Here is a 13,765-nt window from a genome sequence, read left to right on the forward strand (position 1 = left end):
CCCGGTAGTTAATCTAGATGGTCCAAGTGCCTGCTAGTTAACCTAGATAGTCCAAGGGCCCGCTAGTTAATCTAGATAGTCCAAGTGCCCGCTAGTTAACCTAACTAATCCTAGTGCCCGCTAGTTAACCTACATAGTCCAAGGGCCCTCTAGTTAATCTAGATAGTCCAAGTGCCCACTAGGGTACGTACATAGTCCAAGTGCCCGCTAGGTAACCTAGGTAGTCCAAGTGCCCGCTAGGGTATGTACATAGTTCAAGTGTCCGCTATGTAACCTAAGTAGTCCAAATGTCCGATAGGAATCCTACATAGTCCAAGTGCCCGCTAGGTAACCTACATAGTCCAAGTGTCCGTTCGTTAACCTAGATAGGCCATGTGCCCGCTAGGTAACCTAGACCGTCCAAGTGCCTGCTATGTTACCTACATAGTCCAAGTGCACGTTCGTTAACCTAGATAATCCAAGTTCCCGCTGGTAACCTACATAGTCCAAGGGCCCACTAGGTAACCTACATAGTCCAAGTGCCTTCTAGTTAACCTACATAGTCCAAGTGCCCGCTAGGTAACCTACATAGTGCAAGTGCCCACTAGGTAACCTAAATAATCCAAATGCCCGCTAGGGAAACTACATAGTCCAAGTGCCCGTTAGTTAACCTAGATTGTCCAAGTGCCCACTAGGGGACGTACATAGTCCAAGTGCCCGCTAGATAACCTAGATAGTCCAAGTGCGCGCTAGGGTATGTACATAGTCCGAGTGCCGGCTAGGAAACCTAGATAGTCCAAGTGCCTGCTAGTTAACTTACATAGTCCAAAGGCCCGCTAGTTAACCTACATAGTCCAAGGTCCGCTAGTTGACCTAGATAGTCCAAGTGCCCGCTAGTTAACCTAGATAGTCCAAATGCCTGCTAGTTAACCTAAGTAGTCCAAATGTCCGATAGGGATCCTACATAGTCCAAGTACCCGCTAGGTAACCTACATAGTCCAAGTGCCCGTTCGTTAACCTAGATAGTCCAAGTGCCCGCTAGGTAACCTAGACAGTCAAGTGCCCGCTAGGTTACCTACATAGTCCAAGTGCCCGTTCGTTAACCTAGATAGTCCAAGTGCCTGCTAGGTTACCTAGACAGTCCAAGTGCCCGCTAGTTAACCTACATAGTCCATGTGCCTGATAGGGAACCTACATAATCCAAGTGCCCAATAGGGAACCCACATAATCCAAGTGCCCGCTAGGGAACCTACATAGTCCAAGTGCCCGCAAGGCAACCTACATAGTCCAAGTGCCCGTTAGTTAACCTAGAAAGTCCAAGTGCCCACTAGGGGACGTACATAGTCCAAGTGCCCGCTAGGAAACCTACACAGTCCAAGTTCCCGATGGTAACCTAAATAGTCCAAATGCCCGCTAGGGAAACTACATAGTCCAAGTGCCTGCTAGTTAACCTAGATAGTCCAAGTGCCTGCAAGTAAACCTACATAATCCATGGGCCCGCTACTTAACCTACATAGTCCAAGGGCCCGCTAGTTAACCTAGATCGTGCAAGTGTCCGCTAGTTAACATACATAGTCCACGTGCCTGCTAGGTAACCTAGATAGTCCAAGTGCCCGCTAGGCATCCTTCATAATCCACGTGCCTGCTAGGTAACCTAGATAGTCCAAGTGCCCGCTAGTTAACCTAGATAGTCCTAATGCCCGTTAGTCAACCTAGATAGTCCAAGTGCCCACTAGGGGACGTATATAGACCAAGTGCCCGCTAGTTGACCTACATAGTACAAGGGCCCGCTAGTTGACCTAGATAGTCCAAGTGCCCGCTAGTTAACCTATATAGTCCAAGTGCCCGCTGGTTAACCTAGATAGTCCTAGTGCCCGTTAGTTAACCTAGATAGTCCAAGTGCCCACTAGGGGACGTACATAGTCCAAGTGCCCGCTAGGTAACCTACATAGTCCAAGTTCCCGATGGTAACCTAAATAGTCCAAATGCCCGCTAGGGAAACTACATAGTCCAAGTGCCTGCTAGTTATCCTAGATAGTCCAAGTGCCTGCAAGTAAACCTACATAATCCATGGGCCCGCTAGTTAACCTACATAGTCCAAGGGCCCGCTAGTTAACCTAGATCGTGCAAGTGTCCGCTAGTTAACATACATAGTCCACGTGCCTGCTAGGTAACCTAGATAGTCCAAGTGCCCGCTAGGCATTTTTCATAATCCAAGTGCCTGCTAGGTAACCTAGATAGTCCAAGTGCCCACTAGGGGACGTATATAGACCAAGTGCCCGCTAGTTAACCTACATAGTCCAAGGTCCGTTAGTCAACCTAGATAGTCCAAGTGCCCGCTAGTTAACCTACATAGTACAAGGGCCCGCTAGTTGACCTAGATAGTCCAAGTGCCCGCTAGTCAACCTATATAGTCCAAGTGCCCGCTGGTTAACCTAGATAGTCCTAGTGCCCGTTAGTTAACCTAGATAGTCCAAGTGCCCACTAGGGGACGTACATAGACCAAGGGCCCGCTAGTTAACCTACATAGTGCAAGGGCCCGCAAGTTAACCTAGATCATGCAAGTGTCCACTAGTTAACCTACATTGTCCAGGGGCCCGCTAGTTGACCTAGATAGTCAAAGTGCCCGCTAGTTAACCTAAGTAGTACAAATGTCCGATAGGGATCCTACATAGTCCAAGTGCCCGCTAGTTAACCTACATAGTCCAAGTCCCCGCTAGGTAACCTAGACAGTCCAAGTGACCATTAGGTTACCTACATAGTCCACATGCCCGTTCGTTAACTTACATAGTCCAAGTGCCCGCTAGGTAACGTAGATAGCCCAAGTGCCCGCTAGGGAACGTGCATAGTTCAAGTGCTCTCTAGGTAACGAAGATAGTCCAAGTGCCCGCTAGTTAACCTACATAGTCCAAGTGCCCGCTAGGGAACGTACATAGTTCAAGTGCCCTCTAGGTAACCTAGATAGTCCAAGTGCCTGCTAGTTAACCTACATAGTCCAAGTGCCCGCTAGTTAACCTAGATAGTCTAAGTGCCCGCTAGTAAATCTAGATAGACCAAGGACCCGGTAGTTAATCTAGATGGTCCAAGTGCCTGCTAGTTAACCTAGATAGTCCAAGGGCCCGCTAGTTGACCTAGATAGTCCAAGTGCCCGCTAGTCAACCTATATAGTCCAAGTGCCCGCTGGTTAACCTAGATAGTCCTAGTGCCCGTTAGTTAACCTAGATAGTCCAAGTGCCCACTAGGGGACGTACATAGACCAAGGGCCCGCTAGTTAACCTACATAGTGCAAGGGCCCGCAAGTTAACCTAGATCGTGCAAGTGTCCACTAGTTAACCTACATAGTCCAAGTGCCTACTAGGTAACCTAGATAGTCCAAGTGCCCGCTACTTAACCTAGATAGTCCAAGTGCCCACTAGGGGATGTACATTGTCCAAGTGCCCGCTAGTTAACCTACATAGTCCAAGGTCCGTTAGTTAACCTAGATAGTCCAAGTGCCCGCTAGTTAACCTACATAGTACAAGGGCCCGCTAGTTGACCTAGATAGTCAAAGTACTCGCTAGTTAACCGAAGTAGTACAAATGTCCAATAGGGATCCTTCATAGTCCAAGTGCCCGCTAGTTAACCTACATAGTCCAAGTCCCCGCTAGGTAACCTAGACAGTCCAAGTGACCATTAGGTTACCTACATAGTCCACATGCCCGTTCGTTAACCTACATAGTCCAAGTGCCCGCTAGGTAACGTAGATAGCCCAAGTGCCCGCTAGGGAACGTGCATAGTTCAAGTGCCCTCTAGGTAACCTAGATAGTCCAAGTGCCCGCTAGTTAACCTACATAGTCCAAGTGCCCGCTAGTTAACCTAGATAGTCCAAGTGCCCGCTAGTAAACCTAGATAGACCAAGGACCCGGTAGTTAATCTAGATGGTCCAAGTGCCTGCTAGTTAACCTAGATAGTCCAATGGCCCGCTAGTTAATCTAGATAGTCCAAGTGCCCGCTAGTTAACCTAACTAATCCAAGTGCCCGCTAGTTAACCTACATAGTCCAAGGGCCCTCTAGTTAATCTAGATAGTCCAAGTGTCCGCTAGGGTACGTACATAGTCCAAGTGCCCGCTAGGTAACGTAGATAGCCCAAGTGCCCGCTAGGGAACGTACATAGTTCAAGTGCCCTCTAGGTAACCTAGATAGTCCAAGTGCCTGCTAGTTAACCTACATAGTCCAAGTGCCCGCTAGTTAGCCTAGATAGTCCAAGTGCCCGCTAGTAAATCTAGATAGACCAAGGACCCGGTAGTTAATCTAGATGGTCCAAGAGCCTGCTAGTTAACCTACATAGTCCAAGTGCCCGTTAGTTAACCTAGATAGTCCAAGTGCCCACTAGGGGACGTACATAGTCCAAGTGACCGCTAGGAAACCTACATAGTCCAAGTTCCCGATGGTAACCTAAATAGTCCAAATGCCCGCTAGGGAAACTACATAGTCCAAATGCCTGCTAGTTAACCTAGATAGTCCAAGTGCCTGCAAGTAAACCTACATAATCCATGGGCCCGCTAGTTAACCTACATAGTCCAAGGGCCCGCTAGTTAACCTAGATCGTGCAAGTGTCCGCAAGTTAACATACATAGTCCACGTGCCTGCTAGGTAACCTAGATTGTCCAAGTGCCCGCTAGTTAACCTAGATAGTCCTAGTGCCCGTTAGTCAACCTACATAGTCCAAGTGCCCACTAGGGGACGTATATAGACCAAGTGCCCGCTAGTTAACCTACATAGTCCAAGGTCCGTTAGTTAACCTAGATAGTCCAAGTGCCCGCTAGTTAACCTATATAGTCCAAGTGCCCGCTGGTTAACCTAGATAGTCCTAGTGGCCGTTAGTTAACCTAGATAGTCCAAGTGCCCACTAGGGGACGTACATAGACCAAGGGCCCGCTAGTTAACCTACATAGTGCAAGGGCCCGCAAGTTAACCTAGATCATGCAAGTGTCCACTAGTTAACCTACATAGTCCAGGGGCCCGCTAGTTGACCTAGATAGTCAAAGTGCCCGCTAGTTAACCTAAGTAGTACAAATGTCCGATAGGGATCCTACATAGTCCAAGTGCCCGCTAGTTAACCTACATAGTCCAAGTCCCCGCTAGGTAACCTAGACAGTCCAAGTGACCATTAGGTTACCTACATAGTCCACATGCCCGTTCGTTAACCTACATAGTCCAAGTGCCCGCTAGGTAACGTAGATAGCCCAAGTGCCCGCTAGGGAACGTGCATAGTTCAAGTGCCCTCTAGGTAACCTAGATAGTAAAAGTGCCCGCTAGTTAACCTACATAGTCCAAGTGCCCGCTAGGGTATGTACATAGTTCAAGTGCCCGCCAGGTAACCTAAGTAATCCAAATGTCCAATAGGGATCCTACATAGTCCAAGTGCCCGCTAGGTAACCTACATAGTCCAAGTGCCCGTTCGTTTACCTAGATAGGCCAAGTGCCCTCTAGGTAACCTAGACAGTCCAAGTGCCTGCTATGTTACCTACAAAGTCCAAGTGCACGTTCGTTAACCTAGATAATCCAAGTGCCCGCTGGTAACCTACATAGTCCAAGGGCCCGCTAGGTAACCTACATAGTCCAAGTGCCTTCTAGTTAACCTACATAGTCCAAGTGCCCGCTAGGTAACCTACATAGTGCAAGTGCCCACTAGGTAACCTAAATAATCCAAATGCCCGCTAGGGAAACTACATAGTCCAAGTGCCCGTTAGTTAACCTAGATTGTCCAAGTGCCCACTAGGGGACGTACATAGTCCAAGTGCCCGCTAGGTAACCTAGATAGTCCAAGTGCGCGCTAGGGTATGTACATAGTCCGAGTGACGGCTAGGAAACCTAGATAGTCCAAGTGCCTGCTAGTTAACTTACATAGTCCAAGGGCCCGCTAGTTAAACTACATAGTCCAAGGTCCGCTAGTTAACCTATATAGTCCAAGTGCCCGCTAGTTAACCTACATAGTACAAGGGCCCGCTAGTTGACCTAGATAGTCCAAGTGCCCGCTAGTTAACCTAGATAATCCAAGTGCCCGCTAGTTAACCTAAGTAGTCCAAATGTCCGATAGGGATCCTACATAGTCCAAGTGCCCGCTAGGTAACCTACATAGTCCAAGTGCCCGTTCGTTAACCTAGATAGTCAAAGTGCCCGCTAGGTAACCTAGACAGTCAAGTGCCCGCTAGGTTACCTACATAGTCCAAGTGCCCGTCCGTTAACCTAGATAGTACAAGTGCCCGCTAGGTTACCTAGACAGTCCAAGTGCCCGCTAGTTAACCTACATAGTCCAAGTGCCCGATAGGGAACCTAAATAATCCAAGTGCCCAATAGGGAACCTACATAATCCAAGTGCCCGCTAGGGAACCTACATAGTCCAAGTGCCCGCTAGGAAACCTACATAGTCCAAGTGCCCGTTAGTTAACCTAGATAGTCCAAGTGCCCACTAGGGGACGTACATAGTCCAAGTGCCCGCTAGGTAACCTACATAGTCCAAGTTCCCGATGGTAACCTAAATAGTCCAAATGCCCGCTAGGGAAACTACATAGTCCAAGTGCCTGCTAGTTAACCTAGATAGTCCAAGTGGCTGCAAGTAAACCTACATAATCCATGGGCCCGCTAGTTAACCTACATAGTCCAAGGGCCCGCTAGTTAACCTAGATCGTGCAAGTGTCCGCTAGTTAACATACATAGTCCACGTGCCTGCTAGGTAACCTAGATGGTCCATGTGCCCGCTAGGCATTCTTCATAATCCAAGTGCCTGCTAGGTAACCTAGATAGTCCAAGTGCCCACTAGGGGACGTATATAGACCAAGTGCCCGCTAGTTAACCTACATAGTCCATGGTCCGTTAGTCAACCTAGATAGTCCAAGTGCCCGCTAGTTAACCTACATAGTACAAGGGCCGCTAGTTGACCTAGATAGTCCAAGTGCCCGCTAGTTAACCTATATAGTCCAAGTGCCCGCTGGTTAACCTAGATAGTCCTAGTGGCCGTTAGTTAACCTAGATAGTCCAAGTGCCCACTAGGGGACGTACATAGACCAAGGGCCCGCTAGTTAACCTACATAGTGCAAGGGCCCGCAAGTTAACCTAGATCGTGCAAGTGTCCACTAGTTAACCTACATAGTCCAAGTGCCTGCTAGGTAACCTAGATAGTCCAAGTGCCCGCTACTTAACCTAGATAGTCCAAGTGCCCACTAGGGGATGTACATTGTCCAAGTGCCCGCTAGTTAACCTACATAGTCCAAGGTCCGTTAGTTAACCTAGATAGTCCAAGTGCCGCTAGTTAACCTACATAGTACAAGGGCCCGCTAGTTGACCTAGATAGTCAAAATGCCCGCTAGTTAACCGAAGTAGTACAAATGTCCGATAGGGATCCTCCATAGTCCAAGTGCCCGCTAGTTAACCTACATAGTCCAAGTCCCCGCTAGGTAACCTAGACAGTCCAAGTGACCATTAGGTTACCTACATAGTCCACATGCCCGTTCGTTAACCTACATAGTCCAAGTGCCTGCTAGGTAACGTAGATAGCCCAAGTGCCCGCTAGGGAACGTGCATAGTTCAAGTGCCCTCTAGGTAACCTAGATAGTCCAAGTGTCCGCTAGTTAACCTACATAGTCCAAGTGCCCGCTAGTTAACGTAGATAGTCCAAGTGCCCGCTAGTAAACCTAGATAGACCAAGGACCCGGTAGTTAATCTAGATGGTCCAAGTGCCTGCTAGTTAACCTAGATAGTCCAATGGCCCGCTAGTTAATCTAGATAGTCCAAGTGCCCGCTAGTTAACCTAACTAATCCAAGTGCCCGCTAGTTAACCTACATAGTCCAAGGGCCCTCTAGTTAATCTAGATAGTCCAAGTGTCCGCTAGGGTACGTACATAGTCCAAGTGCCCGCTAGGTAACCTAGATAGTCCAAGTGCCCGCTAGGGTACGTACATAGTTCAAGTGCCCGCTAGGTAACCTAAGTAGTCCCAATGTCTGATAGGGATCCTATAGTCCAAGTGCCCGCTAGGTAACCTAGACAGTCCAAGTGCCTGCTATGTTACGTACATAGTCCAAGTGCACGTTCGTTAACCTAGATAGTCCAAGTGCTCGCTGGTAACCTACATAGTCCAAGGGCCCGCTAGGCAACCTTGATAGTCCAAGTGCCTTCTAGTTAACCTACAAAGTCCAAGTGCCCGCTAGGTAACCTACATAGTCCAAGTGCCCACTAGGTAACCTAAGTAATCCAAATGCCCGCTAGGAAAACTACATAGTCCAAGTGCCCGCTAGTTAACCTAGATAGTCCAAGTGCCCGCTAGTAAACCTAGATAGTCCAAGGGCCCGCTAGTTAATCTAGATAGTCCAAGTGCCCTCTAGTTAACCTAGATAGTCCAAGGGCCCGCTAGTTAACTTAGATAATCCAAGTGCCCGCTAGTTAACCTACATAGTCCAAGTCCCTCTAGTTAACCTAGATAGTCCAAGTGCCCGCTAGGGGACGTACATAGTCCAAGTGCCTGCTAGGTAACCTAGATTGTCCAAGTGTCCGCTAGTTAACCTACATAGTTCAAGTGCCCGCTAGGTAACCTAGATAGTCCAAGGGCCTGCTAGTTAACCTACATAGTCCAATGCCCGATAGGGAACCTACATAGTCCAAGTGCCCGATAGGGAACGTATATAGTCCAAGTGCCCGCTAGGGAACCTACATAGTCAAAGTGCCCGCTAGGGAACCTGTATTGTGCAAGTGGCTGCTAGTTAACCTAGATAGTCCAAGTGCCCGCTAGTTAACCTACATACTCCAAGGTCAGCTAGTTAACCTAGATAGTCCAAGTGCCCGCTAGTTAACCTACATAGGCCAAGGTCAGCTAGTTAACCTAGATATTCCAAGTGTCCGCTAGTTAACCTACATAGTCCAAGTTTCCGTTTGGTAACCTAGATTGTATAAGTGCCCGCAAGGTAACCTACATAGTCCAAGTGCCTGCTAGGTAACCCAGATAGTCCAATGCCCGTTACCTAACCTAGATAGTCCAATTGCCCGCTATGCAACATACATAGTCCAAGTGCCCGTTCGTTAACCTTGAAGTCCAAGTGCCCGCTAGGTAACCTAGACTGCCCAAGTTCACGCTCGGTTACCTACATAGTCCAAATGCCCGTTCGGTAACCTAGATAGTCCAAGTGCCCGCTAGTTAACCTACATAGTCCAAGTGCCCGCTAGGTAACCTAGATAGTCCAAGTGCCCGCTAGGTAACTTACATAGTCCAAGTGCCCGCTAGGTAACCTAGATAGTCCAAGTGCCCGTTCGTTAACCTAGATAGTCCAATTGCCCGCTAGGTAACCTAGATGTCCAAGTGTCCACCAGGTTACCTCCATAGTCCAAGTGCCCGGACGTTAATCTTGATAGTCCATGTGCCTGCTAGGTAACCTAGACTGTCCATGTGCCCGCAAGGTTACCTACATAGTCCAAGTGCCCGTTCGTTAACCTAGGTAGTCCAAGTGCCCGCTAGGAAACCTACATAGTCCAAGGGCCTGCTAGGTAACCTAGATAGTCCAAGTGCCCGCTAGGTAACCTAGAGTCCAAGTGCTCGCTAGTTAACCTACATCGTCCAAGTGCCCGCTATGTAACCTAGATAGTCAAAGTGCCCGTTCGTTAACCTAGATAGGCCAAGTGCCCTCTAGGTTATCTAGACAGTCCAAGTTCCCGCTAGGTTACCTACATAGTCCAAGTGCACGTTCGTTAACCTAGATAGTCCAAGTGCCCGCTGGTAACCTACATAGTCCAAGGGCCCGCTAGGTAACCTTGATAGTCCAAGTGCCTTCTAGTTAACCTACATAGTCCAAGTGCCTGCTAGGTAACCTACATAGTCCAAGTGCCCACTAGGTAACCTAAGTAATCCAAATGCCCGCTAGGGAAACTACATAGTCCAAGTGCCCGCTAGTTAACCTAGATAGTCCAAGTGCCCGCTAGTAAACCTAGATAGTCCAAGGGCCCGCTAGTTAATCTAGATAGTCCAAGTGCCCGCTAGGTAACCTTGATCGTCCAAGTGCCCGCTAGTTAACCTAGATAATCCAAGTGCCCTCTAGTTAACCTACATAGTCCAAGTCCCTCTAGTTAACCTAGATAGTCCAAGTGCCGCTAGGGGACGTACATAGTCCAAGTGCCCGCTAGGGGACGTACATAGGCCAAGTGCCCACTAGGGTATGTACATAGTTCAAGTGCCCGCTAGGTAACCTAGATTGTCCAAGTGTCAGCTAGTTAACCTACATAGTCCAAGTGCCCGCTAGGTAACCTAGATAGTCCAAGGGCCTGCTAGTTAACCTACATAGTCCAATGCCCGTTAGGGAAACTACATAGTCCAAGTGCCCGCAGAGGAACCTACATAGTCCAAGTGCCCGATAGGGAACCTATATATTCCAAGTGCCCGTTAGGGAACCTAGATAGTCCAAGTGCCCGTAGGGAACCTATATAGTCCAAGTGCCCGCTAGGGAACCTACATAGTCAAAGTGTCCGCTAGGGAACCTGCATTGTGCAAGTGCCCGCTAGTTAACCTAGATAGTCCAAGTGCCCACTAGTTAACCTACATAGTCCAAGGGCCCGCTAGTTAACCTAGATATTCCAAGTGTCCGCTAGTTAACCTACATAGTCCAAGTTTCCGTTAGGTAACCTAGATAGTACAAGTGCCCGCAAGGTAACCTACATAGTCCAAGTGCCCGCTAGGTAACCTAGATATTCCAAGTTCCTGTTAGCTAACCTAGATAATCCAATTGCCCGCTAGGTAACCTACATAATCCAAGTGCCCTTTCGTTAACCTAGATAGTCCAAGTGCCCGCTAGGTAACCTAGACTGTCCAATTGTCCGCTAGGTTACCTACATAGTCCAAGGGCACATTCATTAACCTTGATATTCCAAGTGCCCGCTAGGTAACCTACATAGTCCAAGTTCCCGCTAGGTAACCTCGATAGTCCAATGCCTGTTACCTAACCTAGATAGTCCAATTGCCCGCTATGCAACATACATAGTCCAAGTGCCTGTTCGTTAACCTAGAAGTCCAAGGGCCCGCTAGGTAACCTAGACTGTCCAAGTTCACGCTAGGTTACCTACATAGTCCAAATGCCCGTTCGTTAACCTAGATAGTCCAAGTGCCCGCTAGTTAACCTACATAGTCCAAGTGCCCGCTAGGTAACCTAGATAGTCCAAGTGCCCGCTAGGCAAATTACATAGACCAAGTGTCCGCTAGGTTACCTACATATTCCAAGTGCCCGTTCGTTAACCTAGATAGTCCAAGTGCCCGCTAAGAAACCTACATAGTCCAAGGGCCCGCTAGGTAACCTAGATAATCCATGTGCCCGCTAGGTAACCTAGACTGTCCAAGTGCCCGCTAGGTTACCTACATAGTCCAAGTGCCCGTTCGTTAACCTAGATAGTAAAAGTGCCCGTTAGGTAACCTAGATAGTCCAAGAGCCCGCTAGGTAACTTACATTGTCCATGTTACAGCTAGGTAACCTAGATAGTCCAAGTGCCCCTTACCTAACCTATATAGTCCAAGTGCCCGCTAAGCAACCTACATAGTCCAAGTCCCCGTTAGGTAATCTAGACAGTCCAAGTGACCATTAGGTTACCTACATAGTCCAAGTGCCCGTTCGTTAACCTACATAGTCCAAGTGCCCGCTAGGTAACGTAGATAGCCCAAGTGCCCGCTAGGGAACGTACATAGTCCAAGTGCCCGCTAGTTAACCTAGACAGTCCAAGTACCCGATAGGGAACCTACATAGTCCAAGTGCCCGCTAGGGAACCTACATAGTCCAAGTGCTCGCTAGGCAACCTACAGAGTCCAAGTGCCCGTTAGTTAACCTAGATAGTCAAAGTGCCTGCTAGGTAACCTAAATTGTCCAAGTGCTCGCTAGGGAACCTACATAGTCCAAGTGCCCTCTAGGTAACCTAGATAGTCCAATTACCCGTTAGCTAACATAGATAGTCGAAGTGTCCGCTAGTTAACCTACATCGTCCAAGTGCCCGCTAGTTAACCTAGATAGTCCAAGTGCCCGCTAGTTAACCTAGCTAATCCAAGTGCCCGCTAGTTAACCTACATAGTCCAAGGGCCCTCTAGTTAACCTAGATACTCCAAGTGCCCGCTAGGGTACGTACATAGTCCAAGTGCCCGCTAGGTAACCTAGATAGTCCAAGTGCCCGCTAGGGTATGTACATAGTTCAAGTGCCCGCTAGGTAACCTAGATTGTCCAAGTGTCCGCTAGTTAACCTACATAGTCCAAGGGCCCGCTACGTAACCTAGATAGTTCAAGGGCCTGCTAGTTAACCTACATAGTCCAATGCCCAATAGGGAACCTACATAGTCCAAGTGCCCGCTGAGGAACCTACATAGTCCAAGTGCCCGATAGGGAACCTATATATTCCAAGTGCCCGTTAGGGAACCTAGATAATCCAAGTGCCCACAGGGAACCTATATAGTCCAAGTGCCCGCTAGGGAACCTACATAGTCAAAGTGCCCGTAGGGAACCTGCATTGTGCAAGTGCCCGCTAGTTAACCTAGATAGTCCAAGTGCCCGCTAGTTAACCTACATAGTCCAAGGTCAGCTAGTTAACCTAGATAGTCCAAGTGCCCGCTAGTTAACCTACATAGTCCAAGGTCAGCTAATTAACCTAGATAGTCCAATTTCCCGCTAGTTAACCTACATAGTCCAAGGGCCCGCTAGTTAACCTAGATCTTCCAAGTGTCCGCTAGTTAACCTACATAGTCCAAGTTCCCGTTAGGTAACCTAGATAGTGCAAGTGCCCGCAAGGTATCCTACATAGTCCATGTGCCCGTTAGGTAACCTAGATAGTACAAGTGCCCGCAAGGTAACCTACATAGTCCAAGTGCCCGCTAGGTAACCTAGATATTCCAAGTTCCTGTTAGCTAACCTAGATAATCCAAGTGCCCGCTAGGTAACCTACATAGTCCAAGTGCCCTTTCGTTAACCTAGATAGTCCAAGTGCCCGCTAGGTAACCTAGACTGTCCAATTGTCCGCTAGGTTACCTACATAGTCCAAGTGCACGTTCGTTAACCTAGATAGTCCAAGTGCCCGCTAGGTAACCTACATAGTCCAAGTTCCCGCTAGGTAACCCAGATAGTCCAATGCCCGTTACCTAACCTAGATAGTCCAATTGCCCGCTATGCAACATACATAGTCCAAGTGCCCGTTCGTTAACCTAGAAGTCCAAGTGCCCGCTAGGTAACCAAGACTGTCCAAGTTCATGCTAGGTTACCTCCATAGTCCAAATGTCCGTTCGGTAACCTAGATAGTCCTAGTGCCCGCTAGTTAACCTACATAGTCCAAGTGCCCTTTCGTTAACCTAGATAGTCCAATTGCCCGCTAGGTAACCTAGATGTCCAAGTGTCCGCTAGGTTACCTACATAGTCCAAGTGCCCGTTCGTTAACCTAGATAGTCCAAGTGCCCCCTAGGAAACCTACATAGTCCTAGGGCCCGCTAGGTAACCTAGATAATCCAAGTGCCCGCTAGGTAACCTAGACTGTCCAAGTGCCTGCTAGGTTACCTACATAGTCCAAGTGCCCGTTCGTTAACCTAGATAGTCAAAGTGCCCGTTAGCTAACCTAGATAGTCCAAGTGCCCGCTAGGTAACTTACATTGTCCATGTTACAGCTAGGTAACCTAGATAGTCCAAGTTCCCGTTACCTAAACTATATAGTCCAAGTGCCCGCTAAACAACCTACATAGTCCAAGTGCCCGTTAGTTAACCTAGAAGTCCATGTGCCCGCTAGGTAACCTAGACAGTCCAAGTGCCCGCT

This window comes from Tenrec ecaudatus, chromosome X, assembly GCF_050624435.1.
Source record: "Tenrec ecaudatus isolate mTenEca1 chromosome X, mTenEca1.hap1, whole genome shotgun sequence".
Taxonomy (NCBI): domain Eukaryota; kingdom Metazoa; phylum Chordata; class Mammalia; order Afrosoricida; family Tenrecidae; genus Tenrec; species Tenrec ecaudatus.